We start from the raw sequence: 12,235 nt of genomic DNA, 5'->3' as shown, positions 1-12,235 counted from the left end.
GAAATATAATAATAAAAAATTACATCTTTATTATAGAAATGAAACAAAGGAACAATTCATTGTTTTATAAAAAATGTTGGTCTGGAATGGATTGGAAACAGAAAAATAAAGTGGTTCATCGCCAGGGATGGTTTGAGAAGCACTGCTTTAGATTTCTGTCTTAGGATCCACAAGGTGGGGTGCTGACTATAGAGGAAACTATAATTACTCTACAAATGGACAGTATTTTCTTTGACGTGTTCATCAAGCTGACACATCTCTGGAAGACCCTGCCTTTTCTGCCCCTCCAGAATGTTTGAGAAAAAGATAGAGCGGGAAGACACACAAGAGAATGTGTTTTGCAAAACTGCTGTTTACTGTCCCAAATAGTTTGGCCTGTGTTCTGATCGATCTATGGTCCCGGAGCTTTCTGGATGTCTAATCAGGGCACAGACCTAAAGGTGGGATGGTCCTTGAGAAATGCCCTCATTTTCCTCCAGTTCTCAACTCACAGATTTGTTTTCTCTCTCCTAACATGGAATGTTTTGCACAAAGGGGCAGTATAATCAAAGGGAATTTTCAGAAAATCAGACTTGTACACATACATGTACTGGGTCTGTTGGACTAGGGAAAGCACAGGTAGGAGGCCCCTGGGACAATGGTTTTGGTGGTCTGGCATATCATTTTTTGGAATGGGTCACTGGAATCACCTTGATCTTAGTGTTACCATGGTTGCCTGCATGAGAACCCCAGTGCTCTGAGCCTGCCATTCCCCATTCCACTGATTAGGGTGGAGTACTGTAGAAGCATCTATTGGACTCCCACATTACCATTTAAGAAAAAAAAAATCTTTTTATCACTTTTCTAGAACAGCAAAGGATTTGTTGACAAGAACTAAACCCCTGTTAAGGAATAAGCTATATGGAGATTTTGAACTGTAACATCTGTTACTAAAAGTATGGATAAAAGTATCATTGCATAACTTCAGTGAATCCTGAACCTGAAGAGATGTATTAAATTCACTGACACAGGAAGAGAGGAGACATTTCTTCTACTCAGATCTGGACGGAAGTCCTTTGTTGAAGGCCATCTCTGCTACTTCATGGCCCCTGGAAGCTCTCCATTATGAGGAACATTCAGCAGTCATGAGTACTGTTTGTCAAGTATTTATTGAGTTCCTGTTATGTGTCAGGCATCACACAGGGCACAGAGAAGACAAAGATTAGTAGCATGTATCTCCTCCCTATTAACATTTATATCTCAGTCTTAAATTGGCTGCTTACATAGCTTTGGTCAAGTGCGGATCAAATAATTGATATCTGAAAACCAAAGGATTTTCCAGCTTCATCTCTGCAGATTCTCTAAGTTATACCTTCATATATAGTTCGACCAACCAAATGCTACATATCTGGATATATTACCTATATAAGGTGTTATAATGTGGACTTAGCTTTTAGTAAGCAACAAAACCAGAAATATAAATATAAATATAAATATAAATATAAATATAAATATAAATTCATCTTTTGTAAAACTTATGTTGAAGGCTTTGACTCTCTAGTGTCCCTATACAAGAGTCTGCAAAGTAAATTCTTGCATAACTCAGTGCTAGTGAAAAACTTCTGGTATTTCCCTTATTTTGCAAGTTGTAAAATTTTCTCTCTTGCTTTGGCTACCAGGATGCTTGAGGCTAGATTTCTGGTTACAGTACCTATTTTCCCTTCTTTATGACATTTTTCCACCAGAAAAAAATTACCTTTTCCTGTATCTTTTATTTGAAGCTATTTTAAATCCTTAAATAAAACACAAGACAAATACAACAAACAAATTCTCTTATAATATTTCTTCTTTACAGTTACTGGGAAAATTCCTTGATGACAGACCCCTGCCCCGAAACTTGAGGATCAACTCTTGAATGCAATCCTCTTTTAAGACCCACCACTAAGGGTGGTGGTTGGGATTTTATAGACCGCAGTTATTTTAGATGAAAGAAAAGATTATCTTCTGGGCTAAAGGCTAATTGCAACAATGTCTGCTTTACCCTAAAGTCTTTTCCTCATAGTCTGATTTCTGTTTGTCCTAAAAGCCAGCTGAACTGCCCCTCTGTCATATAAAACTCCTTCATGACCTGGACCTATGTATTATACCATTCTGTAATATGTAACTTTTTCCTGATTAAGGATAACAATTTTTTTTTTTTTGCTTTAATTACATTCATTCATTTGTCTAGGGATCATGAATAAGCATGTTCCCAGTACATATCAGGCATTACTAGAGAGTAGAAATGTATAGCAGAGGCCATGCTGATGTTTTTGAACTGACCAAGTATTAGCCTTGAGGAGCCTGCAGTCTGAAGAAGGAGACAAACACGAAGTCCAATGACCCTTTTCAATCATGAGGTTGATGTCCCCCCACAAAACAGACAAAAACTCAACAAATAAAAAACTTCTCTGTTGTGGTGTTCTACCATAATATATTATGGGAACAATAGAGGTGCTGATCCAAATAGAGAGAATCTCGAAAGCTACAAAAAGTAATGGAAAAAAAAAAAAAGTAATGGAATCCATGGAAATGAAACTCATGGAAATAAAAGAAGATAGCACATGAAGCAAAGAGAATATTGTTATGAAAAATTCTTCAAAGCATGAAAATCAGGCATGTCTTTCCATGACATACAGGAGTGTTGTCTAACAAGACCCCTTAAAGATAATTAATTATCTTAGGGATGTGACTTTTCTTGACTTTGTTGCTTACTATTAATTAAGGGCTCAAACTCTGTGAAGTTGCATGTTAGCTTGTAGATCTCATATGGCGGATGGGCAAATAATTTCTGTCCAATAGCAATGATGACCCCAAAGGTTACGATTTTTATTGTCCTGTGGAACATTAATCCATTTTGTATCTAACCTTGCAATATAATTCTAACATCTCTTTTTAAATGCCTATAAATACCCCATTCCTCAAAATGGTCTCTAGACTGGAGTTACCTACTTACTGCCTCCCTCATTAATGAGTTAATAAATCTTTGACAGGTGCTCAATTTATATCGGTATGAAAGTATTATTTTCAACTAAGAAAAATTATACTTGACACTATGTATAGCATTTTGCACATCTTACATTATTATTAGTGCAAAATCAATTTCCATTCACTATCCTTGCTTAATAGAAAACTTTCAGAATCTCTCTTCCTCTGCAGTTTCAACGAGACTTATGAACAGGTGTTTGCTTTGCTGTAGATGCATGGAAGGGCCCAGTTGGTGTGTCTGATCTTCCACCTGACAGGTCAACAATTTTGCCTTTTTGTATTTTTAACTTCTGATTCCATTATGAGGTCCCACCATGGTCCACAACACAAGGATGTTTGATGTAGAGATAGTACTGAGGAGTCTTCATTTAATCCTCTTAGTTCATTACAACAGATCATTTCTTTCTGACATTCTTCCCAGTATTTTTGCCTATAATAATGCCATGCCAGAGCCCATAAAGAGATAGCAGGACATATCACCAATGGCTTCTATCTCTCATGGTTGATTTAGCTCTGTTTCTGTTCTCCCAACCATAATAATTAATTAACTAATTCAACAAAAATTTATTGAATATTTGTTGCACCTGAAAGAAACTTTCTGCAACTATAGAAAAATAGCAGTAAACATTTGTTGAGTGCCTACTATGTGCCAAACATGGTTCTAAGCACTTTATGTTATTAATTCAGATAAACAAGATTCCTATACATAAAACCATATATAGCTAAAAGCTTAATAGGATTAAGAAATAAGACAGCATTGAGATGACTTTATTATCTCGGGTGCTTGGGTGGCTCAGTTGGTTAAGTGTCTGATTCTTGATGTCAGCTCAGATCATGATTTCAAGATGGGCCCCACTCCTTAGGGCTCCATACTCAGTGGGGAATCTGCTTGAGATTCTCTCCTTCTGGCTCTCCCCCTGCATGCACGCACCCTCTCTCTCTCTCCTCTCAAATAAATAAATAAATCTTAAAAAAAAGAGATGACTTTAATATCCCAGAAAATTTTCATCCAGAAAGATAAATTAGTGAATACAGTAGACCTCCCTTATCCATGGTTTTGCTTTCTGTGGTTTCAATTCAGTTTCATCCAGAAGCACATGTTCCTCCTTCTAACTTATCACTGGAAAGTCAATAGTAGCCTTATGTGAGGTCATAACTTCACTCCTCATGTAGGGATGTTATCATCTCACATCATCACAGGAAAGAGAAGTGTGAGTACAGTATGATAAGATATTTTGAGAGAGAGACCACATTCACATAATCTTTATTACAGAAGGTTGTTATAATTGTTCTATTGTATTGTTAGTTATTATTGCTAATATCTTACTGATCCTAATTTATAAACTTTATCATACATATGTATGTACATTGTGTTCAGATATCCACCTGGGGTCTTGGAACATGTCTCCTTGGTATAAGGGGAAACTACTGTAAATTTATTGTTTCAGGAACTTGTGGAAATCTATTTTTTCCTGTCAGAGTAACAGGTTAGTAAATCAGGTCTCATTAGGGTAATAATAGCTCTTTCTCAGAATAATATTTGACTAGCTTATCCAACACTGTTTACACTTCAAGGATCTCTTCAAAACCCTTGTCCACTGAGCCCAGCAATCCTAAACTGTTCTATCACAAACTTTACTCAGTTCCAATCAGGATACCTGCATTGAAATACTTGTCTTAAATGAAATTCCCTCAATTTAAAACACTTGGTTTTCACTTTTCCCTTCTGAGATGCTAGTAAGACTTGTTAAGGCATTGGACTCTTCTTTGGACTCTTCTTTGGTGCAAACAGTAATAACCTTGGGTTTGCTTGATCAACAGTTCATTTTGATGGTCTTTTCAGGGAGTCAGTGGTTGACACCTACTTTCCTGAAAGTTACATTCTGGTGAGGGAGGCAGACCTTAAACAAATAAACAAAAATATAATTTAAGGTAGAAGTAGGTGCAATGCAGGAAAATAGGACAGGGGAAGAGAACAGAGAATGTTAGGAGGCAGGAGCTACTTTAGGAGGGCTTCTTTGAGGATATGAAATTTGAGCAGAGACCTAAGAAAAGAGAAGATCTGGGGAAAGGATGTTTTAGCTGAAAAGAACAGGGAGTACAAAAGTTCTGAGATAAGAAGGACTGTGGCGTGTTCAACAGCAAGATGGCAGGAGCTCAGTGAGGTAAAGAACTGAAGAAGCGTGAGTTTGGAGACATGAAAGGGAATCATGGGAAGCGGTTTGGGTTTTGTTTTAAATATGAAGGAGAAGATGCTGGAGGAATTTAAGTGAGGAGTGACATGATCTGATTCAGATTTTAAAAAGATTACTCTGGCAGCTCTATGGAGACTGTATTGCAGGGGAATGAATGAAATTTGGATGAGGATTAGGAGGCTATCATAGAGGTCCAAGTGAACGATGATGTAGTCTAATTTGAGTGCTCTTGACAGAAGTGCTGGTTGGACTTGGGATATATTTTGAAGTCAGAGCTTAGTTTGGAGAACGGTATTTCAGTTTGAATGCTCTGGTCAATGGTGTTGCTATAGTGAGACCAGAAGACTAGAAGAGAAGGAAGAGGAGGGAAAAAACCAAAGACTCTGATTTGAATTAAGCTTGTGATGAAATAGATAGACATAGGGGGAGACTTAAGACCAGGTTGGCCTTATATAAACTCACTCCCTTTCTCTCTGGTGGCTTGATGGTAAAAACTTGCTCTTAGGTTCTATTGCCATCCCTCTTTCTCCTACCATCCCCCAATATTCTCTTTTTCTAATCATTCCTAATAGGAATGACTTGGAATTTACATATGTTGAAGTCAAAATGAATATACAAGTTAATCTACATATTCTAGAGTTTCACCTAAGGGAAATTTATAGTGGGGAGAAAGATTATTTAATTAGCAATATATTGTGAAAAAGGTTATAGTATAATTTTTTTAAACAGTTACAATTTTGGATCCACTAGTGAGTTGGGAAATCAGCTTAGTAGGAGGTGAAATCAATTTAGTGGGTCACAAACAGCATTTGAAAAAATGAAATATAATAGAGAATAAAAGAGTGCATCATACTTAATAAGGGTAAGCATTATGTGAAGTTTTTGTTTCATATACACACATATGTATATACTGGACCGCAGTGTAAAATGAATTTTTTTTTTTACAGTGAATTGTAAGACTGAAAGTCACTGCTATTGGAGAGGTGTGTTGCAAGTATTTGTTTTCAGATGGATAGCAGCAATTTCAAAGTCTAATATTCTATTTACAGTTATGCCTAAGCCATATAACCTGTGGTACTTTAATTTTTCTTCTTTATAAAATGGAAATAGTATTTTCTCCTTGTATATCAATCTGGATCTTACTGGTGGCAAGTGGAGAGAAACTCAAGTCAAAATAGTTTACATTAAAGGAAAAAAGGTTTTATTGAAAGGATTCTGGGTCAGCTTATGGAGTCTAAAGCAAGAGCTTGAGGAAGGCATGGGCAGCTCTGGAGCCTGGGACTGTACCAGGGGACTTAGTTTTGTTAAGACCCTCCCTCTCTGTGCAGCCTGTTTTTGCTTGGTTTCATTCTTTCCTGTGGCAGACAGGTGTCTTCCTATGGCAAGAAATTATAACTATCATTAGCCTTGGGTTTATATTGTTGTAGCTCTGAGGTCCTAGAAGCAAGAGGCTTCCCTTGCTAGCATCAATTAGATAATCTCAAGAAAAGGCTCTGTTTGGTCCATTTCTGGTCACATGCTCATCACCGAACAATCGCCCTGAAGAGGGGGATGAGGGCTTAGATTGGGCAGGCTGGGTTTTGTGTATAAATAGTGTGTATGTATATGTGTGTGTATGCACACACACGTGTGTGCATGTGTACACACGCTTTTAGAAGAAGTGGAGGAAATGTATGATATGAAGACAAGAAGTACTACATCTTTTATATGGTACCAGAATGTTCTGAGAATTAATAAAATATAGTTCATGAGAGATTCTAAACTTGTTATTTACCTTGAGGAATAACTTAAATGTCTTCACAGTAAACTAGCATCTGTGGAACAAATTCTTGGGCTCATAAAAAGAGCAAGATGTGATTAATTCTACAGGAGGTGCCTTACAGGCCACCCCACACTCTGTTTGACATGCGGAGTGCCTTCCCAAGGTCCTTTGTGCATCAGTCCTAGCTCGGTTGGGTCTGTGCAGAGTTTTGTGATTTATTAAGCACTTTGGTTAGAGCCAAGTCTACATAGGAAAGACCCAGAAACACCCTGAAACCCTAAAATTTTTCGAAAGATCATGAGATCTAAACTTTGCTCCAAATGCTTCATGTTTAAAATAAGCTTCATACTTAGGAAATGATGATATCTGGTAATGGTGAGGAAAAATATTTGCTAATGAAAATCTAAATGAGGGATGATGAAGCTAAACACCATTAGATTTGGTTAGTTTCCCTACATGATTGGTTGAGGACTATCTTATCCACAGGAAAAAAGTTTCTTATGCTAGCCATTCTTTTCTTAGAAGTATCATCACACTGCAAGTAAATATTTAAATATCTTATGCTGCTCCAGAGAATGTCCTGGCTACCCACATATTTTCTTGTCAATCTTCTGTAATAGGTTCTGTCACAGTGGGCCCTCCTGGGAATGAAACAGGTTTACTTTAAAATTTTATGAGATCAATTCCTCTATATCCAATGGCTGGTCATAGAATGGGATTATTAATACAGAATAAGTAACAGGCAACTGAATTAGAGGACTGTAATTCCATTGAGAGGCTCTAGATTTTTAAATTAATTTAATGCTTATGAAAGCTATAAGACTGACAGCCCAGGAGAATGAAGTGGGCTTTTCTCCCCCTTGAGTAGGTATAGTTGTATCAGAGACTATGACCGAAACTTTTGGCAAGGCATGTTAAGGCACTTTCTTCATCAGTAGTCTTTGTGAGGATAGCTACATCTGTCTTTGTCTGATCTCTTTTTTCAGAATGAGAGATGGTAGCAGGGCTTCATGGTCAAAGAAACCTGGGTGGTATTCCCAGTTCTGTCTCTTACTTGTAGTGCGATTTGGGTAAGGCTGTCAGACAAAATACAGGATGATCCATTAAATTGTAATTTCAGATAAATTTTCAGATTTTTATTATAAGTTATGCCCTAAATATTCCATGGAACATAGATTCTATTTAAAAACTAAATTTTGGGGGTGCCTGGGTGGCTCAGTGGGTTAAAGCCTCTGCCTTCGGCTCAGGTCATGATTGCAGGGTCCTGAGATCGAGCCCCACATCGGGCTCTCTGCTCAGTGGGGAGCCTGTTTCCTCCTCTCTCTCTGCCTGCCTCTCTGCCTACTTGTGATCTCTGTCTGTCAAATAAATAGATAAAATCTTTAAAAAAAATTTAAAAAAACTTAATTTTGGATTTTCTGATATTCAGATCTAGCTGGGCATCCTATGTTTTAATTTGCTAAATCTGGCAACTCTAGATTTAGGAAAAAATCACTTAAACTCTTTGTCTTAGTTTCCTCAGTACTAAGGTGGAACCAATAACATTTATCTTGCAGAGAAGCTGAAGGCTTAGATGTTATAACATATCTGACAAATGTTTATTGACTGCCTACTTTGTGTGGCTAACAAAACAGATAAGAAACTGTGCTCATGAGATTTATATGCTATTGTGGGGGAGCTAGACAATAAAGAACATGAATATTGTGTCTAGTGGTGATATGGGCCATGGAGACAAAATGAAGAAACAACAGTGAAGGGGTAGGGATTGGTAGTGGGGAATTGGAATTTTAAGCACATTGGTCAAGGAAGTCTTCACAGAGAATATTTGACTAAAGGATGGAAGGAAATAAAGAAGGGATCCAGTCCTGTGGGTCACTGGAGGGTACTCTTCCCAGGCAGAGAGACCAATGAGCATAACAATCTTGAGGCAGGAGCTGTCTGGCATTTTGGAGAAACAGTGGGAAAACCACTGGGGGTGAGAAGGAATGAGCCAGGGGAAGAGGAGAAGGATAATATATGTAGAATATTTGACACAAGCTTGGTGTTCCTTATTCTTTGTGTAGAATTACCTGGACTCTGATGAATGCTAGTCAGTGACCAAAGAGTCTTCAGGAGACTTTGGTGGGGGGGGGGGGTCATAGTCTTCCAAAGCTGGCCTTAGTAGCTCAGTTTCCTCAGTCATAAAGTGGGGATGAAAATGACATCACATCATGGCCTCCTTTACAAAATTGTAAAGAGGTCAACAGAGTAAAGGCATATGAGAATTTTGTAAACTATAAACTGTCGCAATAGGTAGTATCATTATTCAGAACTGCACAAAACCCCATTAGCTCTTTCAACTTTCATTTCCAATAAGAAGGAGGTAAAATTTGGTAATATCTATAATTTAATATGCATTCCTGCTTTCAGCTGGTTAGTTCAAAGCTCTCAATTGATGAATCTAAGGCTATGGGTTTTGGTTATGGTGATAGCCAATTAGTTTTACTCTGTTCCAAATTGTAAGGTATAAACTCCTCTTTCCAGAAACCCATAGGTCATGAAGGAGCCTTGCTGTGAGCTTCAGAGACATACTAGGACCATGGAGGTAACACCGGGGGTGAGCAGATAAGACCTACTGAAAAAAGCCCCAGAAGTAAGTGGGCTTGGTAGAATCCAAGTTCAACAATAATTAGGTGAGAACAGAAATTAGGGCTGGGATCAGTGCAGAGTTCCTGGTCAAGTCTTGAAAGAGCAGTTTGAAATTGAAGATAATTTATAATGAGGAGCTCAGGAGCTCAGGTAAGTGCAGGGGACAATGGAGTGGGAGGTTGGATGCTTGGATCCCAGAGGCAGGGCACTGCTTGCTAGAAAAATGGGATGAAGTAATAGGATGGAGTTTTTTCCTGTGTATGGTTGGAAACCACCTCTACTGAGAACATTTGGAGAGTTAGAGTGCTATTGCTAGGCTCCTCTGAGTCAGAGACAATGGGGTGGGGCTTGGGAATCTTAAAATAGAAATGACCCTGGTGATTTTAATGGAAAGGGTCTGAGGCCTGTAGGTGGAGGAAAGTCTGTTCTCCTGCTTTGGTGAGATTTGAAGAAGAGAGGATTGTTTTTTCGTGGTTTTTTTTTTTTTTTTTTTTAAACATTTTTAAAAGTGTAATCCTAGCCCCAACATGGGGCTCAAACTCATGACCCTGAGATCAAGAGTGGCATGCTCCACTGACCGAGCCAGCCAGGAGCCCCAAGAGGATTATTTTTAACACTAAACTGAACTATCCCTGTTGTATGTTTTATTTTCATGCCAGTTACTGTCCTATGTCTGTGTGTAGTTCTTCCTTTTTCCATGAGTATTAATCTTGACTTCTTTAACTAAATTAAAGTTATCTGATGATCAAAGACCACGTCTTTCACTTCTTTGTGTCCTGAATAGTACCCAGTATAGTGCTGGGCATGTGGAATTTCAATAACTACCTTCTGACTTTAAGAATTAATTACATAGCCATCCTTGTTTTGACCTTACCTGTGAACAACATTTTTGCAAATGTGCTGATGGTCTTAGAGAACTAATGTGATAAGATGTGGATGCATCTGCATAAAACTTTTCTCATTATTTGTAAAATGGCTTATTGCAATGGTTCTTTACCTTGGATACATAATAGTGCGTTTAAAAATCCTGATCCCAGGGCATAACTAAGACCAATTAATTAAGAATCTCTCAGGGTAGGACTCAGCTATTACTAGAGAGGGAAGAGAAGTGTTACTAGAAGCTGGGAGTTTGGAAGAGGAAATTCTGCAAGGCAAGTGATTAAGTATTGGAAGGGAATTTTGAGGGTCTGGTGCTCAGACCTCTCTGGGAGGCACAGCTGGATGGTGCTCTGAGCTCTGGTGGGAGCACAGCCAACCATGCAGGTGGGAAGGCTTGGTTGGTACTCAGGGCAACAAAAGAGCAAAGCTAGCTGGTACTCATTAAGAAGGTGGCGGTGGCAGGGGGTGGGAAGGGGCACTAACGTGGCTGTTACTAGCATTGCTGAGAGGGTGTGATATGCTGATGCCATGAGTGCCGAAGAATTAGGTTGGAGCCATAGCTGTCCGCCACTGCAGGAGTATTGTAGACAGGAGCTGGAAGAGGGAAGGTTAAGTCTCCCTTCCTCTTTCCTTACAATCTGTAAAATTGTATGCCACCTGGCAAGAGTCTGCAAATGTAGAGTACTAGACCAATTTTATGGTGTGCCATAGAGCGCCCATGAAAAAATCGATTTTTTGCTGCTAGAAAAATAGAAAAATAACCAGCACACACAGGGAGTAAATGATAAATTTAGGACTGGACCCCAGATAGTCTTGCATTAGAGTTCATGCTAACCAACACACTTTGCTGAAGAGGATGACACATCTTTCCTCCGCTTTGGGCAGTACTTACTTGGTCTTCTTTTCAGAAGCTGAGATAGCAAGGGAAACTAGCACCTTATTCCTTGGCTAGGTGTTTGCTGAACCTCTGGGTCTGGTGATCCACCCGAGTGCTAGCTGAGTGGGGGAAAAGCACAGAGGAGAAATTGCATAATGGTTCTGGCAAGAAGAGGGAACAAGTTGCCTTCCTGAGCTCCCAAACTAAAGATGGACCATAACGCCTCCAAGCTGTAGAACTGAAAATCTGGGGGATGGATGAGATTAGGGAGTCCTGGGTTTTGGAAGACCTCTCAAGTGTGGGGTAGAGACATTCACACATTCGACGATAGCTGCTGGGGGTCGGTGATGCATACAGCAGCAGTTCTCAAGGAACCGCCAAAGCAGGGAAATGACAGGGATAGCTTCTCCCCATGTGGGTCAGGGGAGACCTCTAACAGCCTCACTAGGGAGATTAGGTACCTAAACCACGATAGAGGGGTGTTTATGTAAGGGAGCAGTGCTTTTGCTCAACAAAAAAGCAGTCACTTGGCTAGTGCAATCGCATTAGGAAATAACCCTTTTCTGTTCTTCCCTTTCTGTGGAACATGAAAGGAATAAGTGTAGGGAAGAAGGAAGTATAGGAAAGAGAGCAGATCATATTCCCTATGTACCACAGAGCCACAGTGCTCCCGCCCAGGGAATGGTGGAACTCTGAATTCAATACAACTTCTTAAGCACTAAGGACTACGTCTTGTTACCCACATGGGACCATTTTATAACCGAAAGTGACTAACAAGTTCTGGAATCAGGCTGAGGTATCACACAGGATGACCCTTCACCTATAGAAAAATTGGATGATTTGGCAGAGCACAGTTGGTAGGAGTTAGTAGAAAAATAAAACAACTTC

This window comes from Mustela nigripes, chromosome 2 (genome assembly GCF_022355385.1).
Source record: "Mustela nigripes isolate SB6536 chromosome 2, MUSNIG.SB6536, whole genome shotgun sequence".
Classification (NCBI taxonomy): domain Eukaryota; kingdom Metazoa; phylum Chordata; class Mammalia; order Carnivora; family Mustelidae; genus Mustela; species Mustela nigripes.
This window is presented reverse-complemented; position numbering follows the sequence as displayed.